Source organism: Ochotona princeps, chromosome 12, assembly GCF_030435755.1.
Source record: "Ochotona princeps isolate mOchPri1 chromosome 12, mOchPri1.hap1, whole genome shotgun sequence".
Lineage (NCBI taxonomy): Eukaryota > Metazoa > Chordata > Mammalia > Lagomorpha > Ochotonidae > Ochotona > Ochotona princeps.
Window position 1 is genome coordinate 17,069,269 of NC_080843.1, and position 16,902 is coordinate 17,086,170.

The 16,902-nt window shown below is 36.4% G+C and overlaps 1 non-coding gene across 1 annotated transcript; it reads right to left on the reverse strand.

The window, feature by feature from the left end:
• Positions 1 to 792: 792 nt before the first annotated feature.
• Positions 793 to 896, reverse strand: LOC118758020 (U6 spliceosomal RNA). The gene has a single exon (XR_004995487.2). It is a non-coding gene; the product is annotated as a U6 spliceosomal RNA (small nuclear RNA).
• Positions 897 to 16,902: the final 16,006 nt, after the last annotated feature.

Sequence of the window (16,902 nt, forward strand, 5' to 3'; positions counted from 1 at the left end):
GAGAGTCAAAATAAGTACGTTTCCTTACTCTGTATTAATGTGTCTTAGGGAATATTAATAATAATTTCAAACCACTGGAAAGCAAGTTACTGTCCTGATTTCTGTGGAGGAAACAAAGTCAACCAATCTGCTCTACTTTATGTAAATTAGAGCAGACTTGCAGGACCTTGGAGACCTTAAGGAATGTTCACAGAGGGGACTTTCTTAGTAATCTTGAAGCTGAAAATAAATAAATAGAATTCTAGAACATAGCACACAACGTCAAGGGTTCTTTTTTTTCACCTAAATTACAAACATTTTCCCTTCTACTCAGTTTTTCTATAGAAAAAAATATGACTGCACATAGTGCATCCCTTATCACCTGCACTATTTTGATTATTTCAGTTCTTAAAGGGCTTTTGTTTTTGTAAATACTTGAAACAAGCTTGAAATGTATTCTTGTGAGTCACACTGCGTCACTGTCAGGGCAGCATTGTTGGCAGGTGTTCTGATGATGCGTTATTATAGGGTACCATGGAGTAACATCCCCCTGGTGATTTATTTATGCTGCTATAAAACAGCATCGATAGAGAATTGAATTGGGTTTAAGATTTATTTTGTCATTTGCAATATTAAATAAACACTTTTAGGTGAATTCTGTCACCACTTTTAGCAACGGAATAGTTTCTTCCTATCACCTACTTAAGTAATATACTGCTCATGGGCATTAAGTTAGATGGTGTTTATTAAAATTAGCACCACATATTATTTTATTGTTTACAAATGCATTTTTAATGACGCATATAAGCCTTTAAAAATATGGAACAATTCATGAATTTGTGTGTCATCCTTCCACAGGGGCCATGCTAATCTCGGTATCATTCCAATTTTAGGGTATGTGTTGCCGAAGTGAGCACCAAATGTATTTTAACATCACATGACACATAGTGATTTTATAACACAAAGGGTATAAACTTTCTTTGAATGTCAAGTGGTGATACAGTAAAACAGGACAATGTACTTGTAAGTTAATTGCTTACGATTTTTACAAATGCACATTTAGTTACTTTGTGTTAAAAGCATAACTTGCGGGCCCGGCGACGTGGCCTAGAGGCTGAAGTCCTCGCCTTGAAAGCCCCGGGATCCCATATGGGCGCCGGTTCTAATCCCGGCAGCTCCACTTCCCATCCAGCTCCCTGCTTGTGGCCTGGGAAAGCAGTTGAGGACGACCCAATGCATTGGGACCCTGCACCCGCGTGGGAGACCTGGAAGAGGTTCCAGGTTCCTGGCTTTGGATCGGCACGTACTGGTCCGTTGCGGCTCACTTGGGGAGTGAATCATCGGACGGAAGATCTTCCTTTCTGTCTCTCCTCCTCTGTGTATATATGGCTGTAATAAAATGAATAAATCTTTAAAAAAAAAAGCATAACTTGCAAGATTATTGCTATTTTGTACTGGAAAACATAATATTGAATTTAGTTTACTTTTGCGCACTAGACATTTATTTTTTCTGCATATTGAATTAATCATGAAGAAAGTAGTAAACATGTCATTATTGGAAAAATTAAATTTTTAGTTTAGTCAGGTTAAAAAATCAGGTAAGACCAACTAAAAATGTTATTTCAAATTAAATATTCTTTAAAGAAGTGAAACATAATTCATGAACGATAAAATATTTATGATTAAATCAATCAAAATCTGCTAGGATCTGTTAGATGTGCTTTTCATACATTGCATATATAAATTTTCTTTAATGTCATTTAATATATATAAAAACTTCATTTGTGAAATTTCTCTATGAATTATTAAACACCGATTAGCTAAAATTTATTCCTATGTAGCACTAGAACTATGTTATTTTTACTTCATTTTCTAATTACTTGCCGTAAATCAAAGAAAATGCATCCATTTTAATATCATATGACACAAGTAGTGTACTTTGTAAAGTACAGCAAAGTCCATTCTATTTTATTTAAAAAAAAAATGTATGGTCTAAGATTCACATGGACTCTATAGCTTATTTTCTCCTTACATCTGTATAGTTTTTATATCTTACTTAGGTTATAATATCCATTTGGCAACTGGAATGCCAGAGAGATCCCAGCAAAAAGTTTAATTGATACTCATGACACTTGAGACCAAGCACAAAGTAACAGCAGATAAAGGGAGATGGTAGGACTATCCCTGATGTCAAACAGGCAAGAAGCTTGGTTACTACAGGTGTCTGGGTAGAAACAGAAACTACAGGCATAGTAGGCTTAGCAATTGAGAAATAAACTGTAAGCAGGAGAAAACAGGCTTCACTGAGCACCCTGAAATAGCTCTAGATACAGTGGATGGCTTCAGCTAGAAACAATACAAAGTAGAATCAGCTAAGACTGAAAGACTCAGCTTGATTTTACAGAGGGGAGGGCAAAAAACCTCTGGAGTTACTAGTGGCAATTACAGAGGGCACTCTGCATCCCCAGTAGAAGAAAGTCAGTGTGAGAAAACATACAATATTGGGAAATCCACATGGAAGCACTGTTCTGTGAAAGGCTAAATTTCAGTGAAAATTATTTTAAAAATTATGAAATTTGTTTATTATTATCAACACCAAAGTCAAACAGATAGTATAGTATTTCAAAACCACAGAATAAGCACTAATTGAGGTTAACAAATATACATCGTACTGCAAATTCCAGTGTATTTTCTTATAGGTATAAAAAGTAAACAGACAAGATGCATTCTTTTTTAGTGATTTTTTGCCCTTAAACATGTAGGACTTTCTCATGCTTTGAGCTTGATAAGTGAGGTTATACAGTACCTCCCTTTCATTGCTTTGTTTAATTTAGCACAAATATTCATAAGGTTAGTGGATACGATTGAATTTTTTGCTAAGTACTTTGTTATATCTATAGATAAAAGCCTATGATTTTAATTCTTCTTTTTTTAAAGCAGAAAATCACATTCACAGATTTTATTTTATTGAAACATCTCTGCATGTGTAAACTAAATATCAGTCAACTGTTGGAAATAATCTGTTTGTATGTTTTCTGGATCCTATTTGTATTTTGTTGAAGATTTTCACAACTAGGTTCATTGTGGAATTCGGCATGAATTTTTTTTTATTGTTGTAATGTCTGGTTTGGGTATGAGATAACATTTACCTTAAAATAAATTTCCCTTCAGGTAGAAGAATTTAATCAGGATTGGCATTAATTTTTCCTCATCTTTTTAGTAGAATTCATCAGTGAAATTATCTGGTACTTGGCTTTTCTTTTTTGGAGTACTTTTTGGAGATTGCTGATTTAATCTGCTTGTTGCTTACCAGTCTGCTTAGATTTCTACCTCTTTGTTACTCTGTATAGGCTGGTTTTTTTAATCAAAAAATGACCAATTTTTGACATTATTGAATTACTTTTTGCAAAATGAAGTACTTGTGCAATCCTACTTTTCTTTCCTTCATTCTGTTTAATGTCCTATGGGTGCTCTTTATTAAAAGGCTTTTGAAACACCAAGACAGGTATAAGCTTTATTAAGTGGCTTTTATTCCCAGTTTAGAAACATAGAGTCTAAGGCCACTGTTTTTTTGGCTGAAGAAACATCCCCCAAGACTCATAAAACTTGAGTGTACTAGATTGTGAAATTTACGTTGAAAGCACTGACTTTTATATACTACCTTGGCATATGCTTTTATCCATTAATCTCTATTTTTTTCTAAAATATTTAAAGACAATGCTTTTTATAGACTTGTATTTGAAAACAAACTAAAAATTTTAAATTTTAAATATATTTTACATTAGCATTCCTTTAAAATTAACCATGAAATATTTCTAAAAATGTTTTCAAGTAAAGTTATCATTTAACAAAATTTATCATATGCTTGATATACAGAATGTGTAACATAAAAAATTGCCTTTAATAATCTTAATATTTCAAGAATTAATCAACTGGTAAAATCACCATTGTATTTGTTTAATATACGTTTCTGTTTTTTTTTATTGATTAGACACATTTATGAAAGTCAGTGATCCATTCTTACAGTAGAAACATACAAATGTTATTGTAGACTAAAATTCCTAAATTCTAAAATATTATTATTTGGAATTTGGAAAAAACCCAACACATTGCCCTAGACAAAATGACAAAACATGCTTATGTTTGTGCTTAAGAACAAGGAATTTTAAAGATAATTTTGTTATACTGGAGTTGTACAGACTATCGCACCATTCGTCAACATCATCACATAGTTTGTAGCCTCTGCACCCCTTCTGATAATGAATGATAACAGGCAAACATCTTGATATCATGAGAAGAGTTTTGACTTCAAATACCTGCCTGAGTTTAAGCTATAGAGACAGGCCTTGTTCTGCTCAAAAAACAACCTAACCAACCAAGTCTTTATCTTTATTCCTCTCGTTTAAGAAGATTTATTTAGTTAGTTAGTTGGGTAGCTAGTTATTTGGAAGGGCAGAATTAGTTCCCTGCTAATGTTCTTGGGGAAGCTGCAGAGGATAACACAAGTACTTATATCCCTTTTCACATGTGGGAGGTAGAGAGTAAGCTCTGTGCTTCTGGCACAGCCTGGCCCAGCCCTGGTCATTCTCTCCCCTGACCCGTGTGTGTGTGTGTGTGTGTGTGTGTGTGTGTGTGTGTGTGTGTGTAATTCTGCCTATGGATAGATAGATATGCATATATATATACATATTTTATTTATGTGTAATTGGTATTTATTATATGCATACATAATATATAGAAATTATGGAGTGACTTATGGAACAATCCCTAACTTAGACCAAAAGGCGAGGGAATGGATTTTATATGCAAAAGTGTCCTGTGAATAACATGAATTTGCCTCACCCTACTTAAGAAACAGTACCATACGGGAGAATCAAGATGGTGGAATAGGGTAAGGACACGTTCAAACAGACAGAAAAACATTTAATCAGGAAAAGCAGAGAAGACATATTCCAGGAAATAGGAAAGGACAGAACAACAGCAGAGGGGTACCTGGAGACTGACAGACACAGGAAAGCAGCGGACACAACAGTGTGGTGTTGCAGTGACTGATAACTCCAGTGGCATTCAGCTAACAGCAATCTGAACTCCACCAGCAGCCGGAACTCCAGCAGCAACCAGGTGGGAAGGGACTTTCACTGGAAGCTTGGAGGTGAATCCAGACAAAGAACTGTCTGTCCTGCTGGTCCGTTTCACATTTGACCAGGAGCAGAGACAGAGCAGCAGATCCCAGACAGACAGTGCAAGAACAGGGTGGATCTCACAGCCCAGTCTTCCCCCTAGAGCTGAATTGGGCACCATTTTGCATAAGGAGGCAAAGAAAAGGGAAAGGACTGAGTATACACTGAGCTGGGAGTGAGCTCATTTCTGACTCAGTGAACTGCAGCAACATGGCATTCTACAGGTTCCACCCAGGACAGGTCTGGGTAGCCCTAAGACCTGATGGCCAGCAGATCAAGAACTCTAATACTGGCACGTCAGGCGCCGTTTTGTACACTGTGGCAAAAGCTTTAGGACTGCAGGTGACAATAGTAAACTGTGCTGAGCTTGTGAGAACTCACTGAGGTCTGTGGATTGCACTAGTCCCGCAGGAAAAAAATACTGAATGTGGCATTGTACGGGTCAAAATAGGTCCGTGTGGCACCCAGACCTAACGTCCAACAGGTTCCGACAAAATCAGTGCCACCAACAACCTAACTATATAGGATGCTTGGTGTCTCTCTAATCCTGGGACCTGCTCCAACCGGAAGTGGGAGAAAGGTTGCAGAGACAATGGTGCAGTCTCAGCACGGTATCACAGGAGGTGGAGAGTGGTGAACCAGGAGCTGGGGCTGTGGAGACCACGGTGAAAATCTGACAGAAGAACTCAGACCTGGAACTCGCTAGAGGTTGTGGCACAAGTGGCTACAAGCAAAGAGTTGTGTACCAACCGCAATAAGTAAAATCGCATTGTAGACCTGTGGGTGACACATCTTAGAAACCTGCCCCGAGCAGAAGAAGAATATGCTAACCAGAAGTACAATGATCAAGAACAAAAGAAGAGACAGAAGTACAATGAATATTACGGAAAATTCCCCTGCAAAGGAGCAATACCCTATGCCAACCTCAGAGTTAACTGAGGAAGACATCGAGAAAATGAGGCACACAGAATTCATAAAACTGATTTTAAAGTTTCTGATCAACAATGAGAAGCACATACAAGAGTTCAAATAATTTAAGGAAGCAATAAAGCAAAGCAAGGCTGATATATCAGAAATTAAGAACACAGTAGAGCACATTAAAAGTACAGTGGAGAATCTCCAAATTAGAATGAAGCAAGCAGAAGAAAGAATCTCAGAATTGGAAGATATTTCCTGCCATCAGCGGGAAGCACACAAAAAGCTGGAAGCAGAGCTGGATCAGGCCAAAAAAGTATTCAAGAATTGAAAGACACTATTCAGAGACCAAATATAAGAGTTATAGGAGTCCCAGAAGGTGCAGAAAGAGAAGTTGAGTTTGCAAATGTATTTAATGAAATAATAAAGGAGAATTTCCCTGATCTGGAGAAAGAATCAGGAAACAAGATCCAGGAGGGGCACAGAACTCCCAACAGGCTTGATCAAAAGCGATCTTCACCATGATCTTGAAGCTCTCTTCAATTGAACATAAGGAAAACAATCCTTAAACATGCACATGAAAAAAATCAATTGACACATAAAGGAATGGCAATTAAGCTCACAGGGGATCTCTCACAGGAAACTCTACAGGCCAGAAGAGAATGGAGTGACATATTCCAGATTCTAAAAGAAAAAAATTGTCGGCCTAGGATAACATATCCAGCAAAGCTTTCTTTTGTCTCTGAAAATGAAACAAAATTCTTCCACAGTAAAGAAAAGTTAAAAGAATTTGCCTCTTCCAAGCCTGCCCTGCAAATGATACTTCAAGATGTTCTCTTGACAGAGAAGAGGAATAGTACCTACCAAAACCAAAGGCAAATGGGAAGAACATCCCAGTAAAATGACAACACAAGAGTAAACCAATGAACAACCCATTCACAAAAGGGCAGGACCAAAGACCATCCATACTTATGGACCCTGAATATAAATGGCTTAAGCTAAATCAAACGTCATAGATTAATAGATGGGATTGAAAAACAAAACCCATCTATTTATTGTCTAGAAGAGACACACTTCACCAACAAAAATCAGTAGAAACTATATCGCATGGGTTTTGTTGTTTTATGTTGGTTTCATCTCTTCTAAACTCTTTTGATTAAATCATTCAATGACTCGTAGAGCATACAGTAGCATTATTTTCTACAAGAAGGCTCTTGATTTTTATTTCTTCAGTTACACATTAGTCATTTAGTAGCATGTTATTTAACTTCATAGTGTTGTTAATTTCTTTTTTCTCCCGGATGTTGTTTTTGTTTTGTGATTTTTCATTCAAGGGGGTGTATAGTAGCTGTGTAATGGAGACTGTCATATCTAGTAACATGGCATTTAACTTCACGGCATTGTAAATTCCTATTTTCCTTTCTATTGTTGATTTTGTATTATGACTTTACATTTAAGGGGATATACAGTAGCTGTGAAATGGAGACTAACATCCAGATGTGAAGACACAATGTAGTATGCATTTCTACTTCCAGACAAAGATGGACTTACAATGAAACTGTGCGCTATATCTTGACCATAGGATGCTGGAGTCTCTGCCATTGTCCATGCCTGCAATGATGGACATATGACTGTGTATGAAGAACTATATTTTAGTAATGAAATAGAGGAACTAGATGGAGGGGGGAATTGGGGAGGAGATAAGGGAAATGCCAGGAGCCTATGGAATTGTAGCATAAAATGATAAAAATAATAATGAAATGTAAAAAAAAATTAAAAAAGAATGAAAACAGCTATGGCTGCTAGGTAGGGAAGATATAGTTTATAGGGAAACATTATGTTCTAGAGAATTTCATGTTGAATGTTTTATTAAATTTTCACAAGAACTTTAGCTAGTTACTATTTTTGTTTTAATATACTTTTGAATTATGAAACATGCATTTTTAGAAAATGTAGATGCGTGAAAATTAATGTCATCTGTGACTTCACCTCTCAGAGAAAGCCTGTTTTAATGACTGCTTTGTGACATCTTCCTCTGCAATTATTTTAAACAATTGAAATTCAATTAAAAAAAAAAGAAACAGTAACATACCAAGCATTAAGAAACATTTCAGGCATTAAGTAAGGACATTTCAGACATGGTATGTTAACAATTTCATTTGTTGTATCATAAGACCTCAAATGACCATCAGGGTTATGTTAAGGGCAAGATGGCCATTTTGTCCAAAATGGCTATTACATGAAAATGGATCCCAATATAACTATTTGATGTACAGTAAAGGTGAAATAAAATATTTTTCCCAATTCTACTACATATATCTATGGAGTTTTATGATTGTGAAGGTACTGTGATACAAATATTTGATGTCTTCCTAAACTTAATATACTGTTGATTTGTTTGTCCATCTATCAATAAGTAGTTTATACAAATGGGACCAGATGAATCATTTAAAATCCTCTTGGAATTAATAATCACTGTCATCATTTTCAGTTTTCTATTTGCAGATTAACTGAAATCCAAGATAATTTTGGCATTGAAGCACCAAACACATAGTAAAGTCAGTCACAGAATGATATTCATCATAAATCCAAGCAATGCCTTAGCTTTAAATGATCTGAAGCATATTTACTGTCATGCCAAGAGATTTATTAAAAAGAGTACTTTGTCTTCCTGACTTCATTTTATCAAATACCCAAGTCAATCTTTAATCCATATTTTCATCATTCAAAGTGTCCTGTGATTCTCATATTTCTTTACATTTTTGAGGATCCCTACAAAATGCAGGTCAATTATAATATGAAAACTCAAATTATAGGCCTTAATGGACAGCTATTACCTCAAACTAACAATTCAATGTGCTAACATGAAGTATAGATACACTTAAAAATAGCATTATTTTTCCAACCATCTCAAAGGAAACTCACTCAATATACGTACCAAATCTCTCTGAGTCATCAAAATCAACAGAATTAACTTAAAAAAAAGTATTTGACACATTAAAACAGACTTAGAAGAAAATAATACAATCTTGTAAATTGCATCCAGTTAAAAAATTGAGCAACACTTTTCATTATGAATTCTCATCATGGACAATCTTTACCAACTTTAGTTTCACTCAACTTAATTTATAGCACTTTGTATTAAAACTAGCTACAAAGCATTTGTTTAGTAGTTTATTGCGGTAAGGTATTTTTTGCACATTTTGTAACTTTTTTAAAAAAAGTATTTCTTGATTTATTTGAAAGTCAGAGAGAGGGATATCGTCCATGTTTTGTTTTATTCCTTAAACACTGGCCACAATTAATGCTGAGTCAGGTTGAAGAGCCTTAAATTCAGTTGGCCTCTCCTTCAAGGATAGCAAAGGTTTAACTACTTGAGTTTTACAGTTTTCATCTGGTACCTCCCAAGGTTCCCATTAGCAGGGATCTGGTACAAGAAGCAGAATTAGTATTGAAGTTAGACAGTGCATTGTCCTGTGCCACTGTCCAAGGATGTGTAACATGACAGTCCCATGTGCTGTGCCATTGTCCCAAGATGTGAAATAATCATTGAGCAAAATGTTCACATTGTCTGAAATGTTTGAGTTAGTTTTTATAATACATGCACATGTTGATATTTTACAGAAAATATACTCCCTATGTTTCAAACTCTATGGATAAATGACAATCTATCAATGCTTGCTTAAAGAATGTGAGAATTTCAATGTTTGTAGATTTTTCTTTTACTCTTAATTAAAATCAATATTACAAAATATTTTGTCATAAAATTTAACAGCATCTTGGTTATAGAGCTGTAGACTTTTATTAAGACACATTATCAATTTGATAAAGAGTGCCTTTGATTTCACCAACATTTGAAACACAAAAGCATTTTCAAAGATACCTTTATATTTTGAAGAGAGGAAAAGAAAGAGGGCACAGTTAGTTACATTCTGGGACATTCAGCCAAGGACAAAAGTTGCGAGAGAATACATCCTGATATGCCGAAAGAGACCCAGGCCTGTTGTGCCTGTGATATCCCTGGAAAAATGCCGCCACTGTTCAAAAAGGAGATAGAGAATTAAAGACAGTACAAGATGCACCCTGAGCCTGTCCATCCCCAGAGACCAATTCCTCAGCAATGAAAATGTATTCGTTACTAAGGGATTTGTTTGCAAACAAACTTCCTTAAAACCCAAAGGGTATGCACCCTAGACAGGTTCTCTCCCTTTCACAGAAGCTTTACTTGTGTCAATATATATTTTTTTCCTGCTTATTGTGCCCCTGCTCTTCGTTCTTGGTTGCCATGAGACAAACGTAAGTGATTCGAGGCCCATACTATTTCTTCAGGACTCATCCGAGATCATCAAAAGGGTGAGGAACATGGACTAATTTTAGCTGTTTTTCAGAGTCCCTATACACACTGTTATTCTTCAACAGTGGAAAATTTGTTACTGTGAGGCAGTTACACATTGCCAGCACGCAACTGGTTTTGAGACTTGGAGGATCAGCTTGTGGAGGTAGGTTGATTAACCGTCTCCACTTTTAGGCTCTGGAAATGTCAGTTACGTGGTACTTAAGTTTTCTTGCCAAGAAGTACTATATCATGCCTGAGATTAAGATTTGGAGCAATAGCAGTTCTCCAAGCATGGCAACTCAGTGAAATTATCTAAAGCTTCATGGATTAGACCCACACTGAGACTGTCCTTCAGGGAGCTACACTGAGAACTGCACTCTGTCTCCCCTTAGCCTTCCCTTTACTTTGGGGTATCATGCAGTTGGAGATTTACCTTTATCAGGAATTTCTGATAAATTAACTCTGCCAACATCTTTGGAAACTTGTTAAGGTGCAACCCTCCCAAATGTCACTTTGTTCTCTCTCCCAAAGTCTAGCTCTTTATCCTCATCTTTCCTCTGTAAATAAGACAATATTCAGGAGGAACAACTATTATTATTATTATTACTAATTTTAAAGGCCAACTTACAAAGTGTGGGAGAGAGACAGAGAGAGACAGAGAGAGACAGAGAGAGAGAGAGAGAGAGAGAGAGAGAGAGAGAGAGAGAGAATGAGAATTAATTACTCTCTTCCACTGTTTTAAAATGGCTACAAGGCTGCTACAATGCTGGAGCTGGACTAATTGAAGTGAAGAACCAGAAGCTTCTTTCGAGTCTCCCGCATGATTGTAGGGACCCTATTACTTGTTCCATCTTTTTTTGCTCTTGCAGGGAAATTACTGACCAGATGGATGGGAAGTGGGGAAGCCCTGTCCTTGAGTTTAGTCCAATGGGGTCATTGCAGTTAACTTTACTCCGTCAGCTTCTTAACCACCTTTCCCAAAATTTGGATCTAGTATGTAAGCCGAATAGAATATAAATGTATGTGGGAACTGATTCTATAACTTTTCTTTAGGACACTTGTTATAAAACTCAGCAGCCTAACCTGGTGGGAACTGAGAATGTAATTAGCCATTTCTTCCTGGGTGTTTGGTTTCAGGATTAGGCTTCTGAAGAGTTGGCAGTTTAGGCAGAGTCGGTCAGGAATCCCAGACTCTGGGGACAGAGGACCAGAACAAAGCACATGTAGTAGCTACCCCAGCAAACTGGTGCCTTCCCAGTTGCGGGTGTCCAGGGGCTCCATATCCACAGTCCAGAAACCCAAAGAATCTGGGAATAGCATGTGGAGTGCCAACATTGAATGGAGATGAATACATCTACTGCTATTGGCTCGACCATCCCCAGTTGTAAATACCTGGAAATGACATATTCACAAACCAGCAGCTGAAGAGACATGTTGAACTACCAAAAACGCAGGAGGAAATGAAAGATAAACTCTTCTCCCTCCTCTCATTCTGGATGATTAATAAGCAATCCACAGCCAGCACTTCTCTTGAGTGTATCCTGAGACACTGATGCTCCTCTGACTGTCCAACTCTGAATAAAAGCTATCCTCTATTTTTCTGCGCCCTAGCTTGGCATAGCTAGAAGCTGTTCTGTCAGACGGGTGATAAATAGTCAAAGGTCACCTATGTACAGGCCTTCATGGCATAAAGGAAAAATTCCAACCTCTGCCACCAGTGCAAAGTTGATCTGGCTTTACAGGCCACTGTGACCCTAAGGGCATAGCTTCTGATGAACACAAGATTGGACTCTGCTAATACAGATCCTGGGAGGTAGCAGGTGGAGGCCCAACTTCTTGCATCACTGCCACTCATGCGTGAAATGCGGAATTCAATCTGCTCTTCTTTGTTCTGCCTTGTGGCAGGAATTTCAAGAATTGTGAAGAAACATAAATATATGAAAACAAATATATCAAGGATAATTATATATATAATTATGTGTATATGTAGGATTATTTCAGAAGTCTTTTTGATTTTCCTCTATTTTAGTTTCTTTACTTTTTCCCTCTGCAACATTTTTATTTCTCAACATGCTTTTCCTACTGCTTATTTAGTCTTTTAAATTTTATTAGTATGTAAGAAATATGTTTTCATTTTGCTTGGAAAACTTTGCTGAGTTCTGTCAGGCCATTTTATGGTTATTGAAATGTGTTATTTCTGATTTGTGTTATTCATTCAAAGCTTTAATGAAATTCTCTGTTTCCTTTGGCGTTTTTATGTCTGGATTTTCTGGCAAGCTTTCATTGGTATTAACAATGTTATCTGGTTTGTTTTCATCATTTTATTTCCTGTAATATCTTTTAATGGACTTAAATTGCTTCTCCTGTCTCATGCTTCAATTTGTAGATATTCTATAGTGAGGAGCACATCCCTGTAGAGAAAAAAAGGATTGGGCCAGATTCATTCCCCAAAAACCTTATTCCAGTGTTTTTTTGGAAGAAACTTTGAAATCGCCTCTCTGTGTAGCCACATCTTTGTTGCTCAGAACAAAATCTGTGTGCCACCAACACCATGATTCTTAGAATTCCATACATGTTTTCTTAGAGAATATTAATTCAAAACTTAACAAAATAGCTTCCATGATCAGCAAACATATCTTACAATATTTAAAATTTAAAGTGAAAGAATCGAATATAGGGAGACAGAACTCAACATAGTAGACATCACCTACATGTGCTTACTGACCATGTGAAATGAGGTTTCTGTTTTGAGACGAATTGTAAGCACCACTAATGTAAAGAATTTAAAAGAATTAATACAATTTTGCATTTCACTTTCTGTGTAAAGATCAATGCATGCAGTTCTTCAGGTTGTCATCTCAGTGATGGGAATGACAAGAGGTCATAGTGGTGAAAACGAAGAAAGAAAAAAAAAATCTTAAGTCCCCTAGAAGGAAGCTGCTTTTTGGTCATGAAGCATCGATTTCATGTAACTTAAATGATACTCACATGGGAGACCTGGAGTTGGTTTCTAGCATGCTTTTTCTGCCCTGGTCAAACCACATGGTGGACATTTGGGAGTGAACAATCAGATGAGAGCACTCATTTTCTCTTTTTATTTCTTGAAATAAAAACTAGCTAATGAATAAACTAATGAACTAACTAAATCAATGGAGAACACATCCTAGATTCAGGGCTAAAACTTAGTTCTTTTATCTCTTTGAATAAATCACTTGCCTATATTATAAAATGAGAAATATCTTAAAACTTTGAGAACACAGTTTAGTTGCTTTTGCATAGATTATAGTTGAAGAATATTTTTCTTGAGCATTTTCTAATTATTTTTTAAAAATTTGTTTATGATATAGTTCTATAAACTCAGGAGTCTCCCTTCACTCCCTCCCAATTTTCTCTCCCTCCAGTGATTTCCCCTATGTTATTGCAAAAATGGAGTCCTTCAGCAACAGTCATAAGTCCATCATTCTGCTATTTAAGTGCATCCTGTCATTGTAGGTATAGAAAATGGTAGGATGTACAACATCCTAGTGTCAAGATACATTGATCGGTTTCACTGGGAGTGCATTTCATAGTAAAGACGCATGCTATGATGAGCCTTCACTTCTTGCTATGAAATTCGCTACAATACAGTTCCTCTAGATGGATATCTGTATATGCATGCTTAATGTGTGCAGTTAAGTAGTCATAAAAGTAGTAATTCCTAATTTCATTACTGTTATGTATGTTGTCTGTGACCTCTATTAAATACTTTATTTGTCCTCAGAATATTTCAATCTTTTGTGCCAAATTTAAAGACATTTCTTTTTCAGATATAAAAATGTTTTTAAATTCATATTTAATTTGGAAAACCATGTCCAATCTCAAATTTTCAAATTTTCTCTCTGAAGAAATAAGATTTTTGTTATCTTTACAATTTAAATCTATCACTCACCTGATTTTTTTTCTTTTACTTTTTAAGATTTACTGATTTTTATTAGAAAGACAGATTTACAGAGAGTAGAGACAAATAAAAAAAAATCTCCCAACCACTGGATCACTTCCCAAATGTACACAATGGCCAGAGTTGACCAAATCAGAAGCCAGGAGCCTCTTCTGGGTCTCCTATTTGGTTGCAGGGTCCAAGGACTTGGTACATGCTTTCCTGCCTTCTCAAGCCAGAAGCAAAGAGCTAAATGGAAAGTGGAGCAGCCAGGACACAAACCGGTGATCATAAGGAATGTCAGTATTGCAGGGTGGAGGTTTAGCCATGGAGCCACTGTGCCAGCCTCTGTCTTTATCTACATTGCAATTCTTACTTTTTTATTCTCTTAAGAAAAAAAAAAAAGGTGGGAAAGTATTTTGTTATCCTCATCAGCCAAAGGCTTATGAGCATTAAATCATTTAGTAGGTATTTTTCTGATATTTATCAGAAGACATCACTGATTTTGAAATTTAATTTCATACAAGCTTCTGTGCTATTAAAAGTGATCAGATGCTATCAAAGAAGTAAGTAAAATGAAAGTTCAAATGGGATTTACTCTATTGCCCAATTTTTCTTACTCCTCAGTTGTTTCCACAGGACAAATTTATATTGCCACTTGCTATTAGAAGAAAAATTATTTCAAATGTTAATGAAAATAAACTATATCTTTTACATGATTATTAATTTCATGTCATATTCCATTATTTGTTAACTGTGTTAGTCATTGTTCAATGTTTAAAAAATTCAGTAGAATTGACATTTTAGGGCTTACAATGCTTTTTAGTCTCCACAAACATATATGATATATATTTGCTGTCTCATTAAATAGATAAATATTTTTAAAGATTTATTTATTTTTATTACAAAGTTGGATATACAGAGAGGAGGAGAGACAGAGAGGAAGATCTTCCCTGTGATGAATCACCCTCCCAAGTGAGCACAATGGCTGTGCTCTGCTGATCCGCAGCCAGGAGCCAGGAATCTCCTCCAGGTCTCCCACACGGGTGCAGGGTCCCAACGCTTTGGGCCGTCCTCGACTGCTTTCCCAGGCCACAAGCAGGGAGCTGGATGGGAAGGAGGGCCGCTGGGATTACAACTGGCACCCATATGGGATCCCCGCGTGTGCAAGGTGAGGACTTTAGCCGCTAGGCCACAGGGCCCTAAATAGACAAATCTTTAAACAAAAGTTATTTGGAATAATATTTTTATAACTTAAAAGAAAAAAAAGTGCTCCTTTTGATCTTCTTTAGAGTTTGAAAATATTTGGACCTGATAGGATAACCTAGTGGCTAAATTCTTGCCTTGCATGCCCAGGACCGTATATATCCACTGGTCTGTATCCAAGCTACTTAATTTCCCATCCAGCTCCCCGTCTGTGGCCTGGGAAAGCAGTCGAGGACAGCCCAAAGCCTTGGGACCCTGCACCCATGTGGGAGACCTGAAGGAGGTCTTAGCTCCTGGCTTCAAATTGGCTCAGTTCTGGCTATTGTGGCCACCTGGAGAACGAACAAGCAGACAGGATATCTTTCCATCTCTCCTTCTCTCTGAAAATTTGCCTTTCCAGTAAAAATAAATAAATCTTTTAAAATGCAAATACTTATTTCTGCTACAGGGTATAACATGATTCAAAATAAACCTCATTTATGACTAAATTTGCAGTCATCGTCTACTTATTCTCTGTATTTGCAAGTATTCTTTTTTAATTATTTATTATTTTTAATTCATTAATTACATTGTATTATGTGACACAGTTTCATAGGTACTTAAAACACCAAATGTCTACGTATTCTCAAATTCTGTTACTCTCTTCTCTGACTCTTCCATAGCCATTGATAACAGCCCAGTGGGTATTTTCAGTATGTTGACAAAATTTCACAAGGCCCATAATGTTGTTAGATATTGGTTCCATGTTCCCCCAAAGCATTGCCCTATCACAAGCATTTTCTTTCTACAACCTCTACTAACATTTTCTTTATGAACACTCAGATCCTAACTGCATTTTTATGATCTTTTCATGTTCGGCCTGTAGTTTCCTTCCCAAACATTTCCACATGTTTGATATTATTGTCTTTTCAGTAACTCAATTCCAAGTCATGTGTTTCTGCAAAAACAAAATACCTGAGAACTTAGTGATTCAAAAGAATAGGTTAATTTGCTGAACATTTTTTGTAGGTTTTGCAAAGGCATAGTGAATTAAGTTGTTCATCTTTGACCCACATAGCATCAGCCCTACATATCTTATTAAGTTAAAGGATTTGATTAGTTTTCAAGCTCTGCCACACTGAATTACCACCAACTGGGTGACTTACAACAACGTAAACTGAAGAAGGACAGACATTTATTGAAGGTTTATAACAACTTCAGGATCTCCCAGGTTGCTGGGCAGCAGAATACATAATCATGTGGTCAGCAGAACCATACTTCTTTCAGAGGGCTCTAAAAAGAAACTGTCATCATGTCTTTATAACAACATTTTCTTCAAGTAATATTTGATGTGACTTTGTAACAAAATAATTCCAGTTTCTGTTCTACTT